This window comes from Callospermophilus lateralis, chromosome 3, assembly GCF_048772815.1.
Source record: "Callospermophilus lateralis isolate mCalLat2 chromosome 3, mCalLat2.hap1, whole genome shotgun sequence".
NCBI classification, from domain to species: domain Eukaryota; kingdom Metazoa; phylum Chordata; class Mammalia; order Rodentia; family Sciuridae; genus Callospermophilus; species Callospermophilus lateralis.
Genome location: NC_135307.1, coordinates 754,110 through 758,072, shown reverse-complemented (window position 1 = coordinate 758,072; position 3,963 = coordinate 754,110). Strand labels below are relative to the sequence as shown.

At 34.5% G+C, this 3,963-nt stretch overlaps 1 pseudogene; it reads right to left on the bottom strand.

Moving 5' to 3' along the window:
• Positions 1-2,454: 2,454 nt before the first annotated feature.
• LOC143393555 (cAMP-regulated phosphoprotein 19 pseudogene) lies at positions 2,455-3,374 on the bottom strand (annotated as a pseudogene).
• Positions 3,375-3,963: the final 589 nt, after the last annotated feature.

Here is a 3,963-nt window from a genome sequence, read left to right as displayed (position 1 = left end):
CTATTTGTATTGTATAAGAACATAAATCTGATTTTGTAAAAAGTACCAATAAATATTAGAGGTTTACTTTTGTTACATCAAGTAAAAAGAGCAACTAATTCTCACTGCTGAAGTAATAACAAGTAGAGGCTCTAGAGGCCCACCTTGATGAATAGTTAAGACATATTTTTAGGTCAGCAGCACAAGATTATTCAACAATTTTGTAGACTACAAACATGTTCCTTCCAATTCATCAAATTATCCTATTTCAATTTGCCAAGAACTCTTTAACTATTTTAGATGTAGCCTTCAAGAACAAAATGTTTGTCAAAACTGTACTATCAAAAGCAAGAACTACTGAACATGAAACGGGAATTTACTTCAGATGGTAGCCAATTTTCATGAAGTATTTAATTCCAACTTCAGTTTACTCTAACAATAACTTATGGCAAACAGGACAATGATTAAAATTAGTCACTTTTTCAAACCACAACTTCGAAAAAGTAGAAATTAAGGTCATCTCATCAAAATTTTCATTCAAGCAGTGATTAAAGAGCTTGCAAAATGCTTCAATAAACTGAGATTTGAGGCAGAACAAAAAATAGAAAAATTTAAAACCTCTCTATCCCAAGCACCAATGGAAGCTAAGCAATTAATTATATCTACAAATCCTTAATGACAGGTCTTTCCTAATGGGAAATCCTGAGATTTTTAAGCACTGTGACTTTACAGAAGGCAGGTTGGTTTAATGAGTAACTACTTTTAATAAAAAGACAATCAACAATATTTTATTTTTGGGCACTTACTCAGTATTTCACAGATCCTCAACAAGTTTTGAGGTAGGTTAAATATCGTATTTTACAAACTAAAACTCAAGCAGATGTTATGCCACTTGTCACAAACTACAAGAGTTCTATCATGGTCGGGAATAACATGGCCTCTCTGATCTTTCAGATTAATCTTTTTGATGTTTGGATTTAATGGTGATAGCTTGCAAATGTTCATGGAAAAAAAAAAGACTAACTATAATAGAAATTCTACTTAGGGCTATTTAAAAATTTTTAAATGGATCTTATGGTATAAGTTTACATACTATGGAATAACATAATTGGTCTCATTACAAATATATTCATATATTTATATATCATTGATCCTTAAAATTACAAATGAGCACAGTACTGATTTTGTTGCTTTTCTGCCTTTGGGGTGGGTGGCGAAGGAAGGCAATTAGCCTTAAGTGCAGGTGCTATGTTCAAGGCACCATCTACTATGATTTGGCATCACAGAAAAGCAGTTACAAATGAAGCCAAGACTTAGAAAAGATGCCTGGATCCAAAAGAGGGAGGATTTGTGCAAGTCAAAGATGAGAGAAAAATAGTATAGTCCTGTCTAGCAATCCTCATTATCCTGCTACCATATTACAGCTTGTGGGAAGAGCTCTAAGATAACAGTAAACCTATCCTAATAAAGTGTTAAAGTTCTAACTGGATGAACCACAAGTAAAATTAAACTCATATTTTATTAAAGTGACATCTCAGAAGCAACTATCTAAATGTTTTTCATATGAATAAATTTTAGCTATCATGTATGTTACTCGTTACAAGCCTAATTCTTAGTTCATCATAATTACTTGACTTTAATTCAATCTGACAGATTCCTGGGCCAGTTCTCTCAACTATTTGTTTCATTATAAATTTTTTATTTAAACAATTGTTAAATGCCAATAATAATAATAGGGTTAAGTGGTAAGTTAACAACTGAGAAATGAAAGAGGGAAAACACCATTATTGTGTTATAAAATACAGCATTCAGCACAGCAATTAAAAAGAGTAAGGCTACAGATGCCTATGCTATCATATAAACTAAATAGCCCAATACTGTAAGTCAAAAGAAGCAAAGACAGAAAGGGCAGGGAGGAGAAGAAAACAGAAGGCAGAGTATGGAAAGCTTTTTACTCTAGTGTCTCCAAAGTTAAGTGTGGAAATAAAAAGTCTGTATACTTTAAAAAAAGTGTGTATAAATTATATGAACTGCAATTTTCATAAAAGACAAAATGAGATCTGCATAGGACAAAAGATATGCCTAAGCAACATATCATATTTGCACAAGGCCACTGAATGTCATGGATATTAGTAACAATTGTAAAAGCTTAATTCTACGGCAGACTGAGTGAAGATGAAGAATTCAGTTTGGTATTCTATAAGCCCAAGATTATAAACTACTCTTATTATATAAAAGCTGTAAGGACATATTTTTTTGTGTAGGAGGAACTCTTGTGCTTCTCGATGGCACATTATCTACTTTCTAATATGTGAAATTAATACAGACATTTATGAAAGGTTGTGCAAAACTACTGTATTTACAAAAATGGCACAAAAGTGAATTCAACAGTTGATGCACATGCATACTTCATTCACATCTTCAACAATGAAAGGTATTTAACACTACAAAACTAAATAATAATACTAGCTTCAATGGCAGCTGTTAAGCACTGAAGTCACCTAAGTTACACCAGAATGGGCAAATATTGCCCAAGTAAAATTCTATTGTTAAAGCTGAAACAGGTTTAAGGCCATTCAAGTTCAAGCACAGTTATACAAATCTTTCAAAGCCCCTCCTATTTTCATTTGAATTTGTGATCTTTCTTCAAACTTGTGGCTTAAACTTCTGTTTGACAAAATCCAGAAGGAAAATACAGAAGAAATCAATACAGAGGTTACATTAAATAAGAGTAACATACACAGCTATAATTAAGATAAGCGAGGAAGGCAAAACATTAAAATTGTAAAATTTGCTTATTACTTTTTGGAACCTATATTAGGAGTTAGGTAATATATACAAATATTTTCAAGTAGATTACTTATGTTGCTCTAACATGTCCTTTTCATCAGTGCACTGTTAAAACTAATCAAAACCTCTACACATGTATATTCCCTTACAATAGCAGCACACACTATCGCTACCTGCAAAGCCGTCAGTCTCATTTAAATGACTTAGTGAATGAAAGGAATAAAAAGTGGATAAGTAACATATGAGGAGAAATAATGGGAATTAGAAAATTCATGCAGGTCAGCTCTTTTAATCAGCCAGCCAGCTTGCTAGCAACAAGGGATGGTTTCCGTTGAGGAAGGTCCTGTGGAGTGGGAATATGGTCACCAGTGACCTCTGTCTTATCCGGGGCTGCAGTAGGAAGTTGCTTGTTCTTCATCTTTGCTTTTGCCATGTTGTAATCCCCAGAATCAAAATATTTTTGCCCTTTCTGCAATCGTTTCCTTAAAAAATCTGAACCTCCAGGCTTTTGTCCCAGGTGAGGATACCTTGCTTTTAATTTTGCTTCTTCAGCTTTCTCTGGACTAGTCACTTTATCTTCCATTTCCTTCTGCTCCTCCGCCGAGGCCGCCCGGCTACCGCCGCCGCCGCCGTAGGCCTGCCCGCCTCCCACCCTGTTCTCCCGGTGCCCGCCCGGGCCGTCGTCGCCCGCTACGTTTCCCGCCGCCTTGTCCAACCTTTAACTTTAACGCATATCTATGATTATTGGTAAGCTTTCTTACTTCTAAACTAAAATCTCTGTAAAACACACTTAAAATAGTGAAAGTCTTGTGCTGGGGATGTGGCTCAAGCAGTAGCACGCTCGCCTGGCATGCGTGCGGCCCGGGTTCGATCCTCAGCACCACAAACAAACAAAGATGTTGTGTCCGCCAAGAACTAAAAAAAAAAAAATTAAAATTCTCTCTCTCTCTCTCTAAAAAAAAAAAATAAAGCATACCTATGATTATTGATAAGCTTTCTTACTTCTAAACTAAAATCCCTGTAAAACACACTTAAAATAGTGAAAGTCTATTACTTAAAAAGTCTACTACTCTGAAGTGCCTCTAAAATATAACTATATTAATTTTACATTATTTTATTTTTAATTTCCAAGGTAATTTTCTTTTTTCATATGATCTATTTAACTGCTTTTTAAAGAGTTTCCTTGATCCTTGG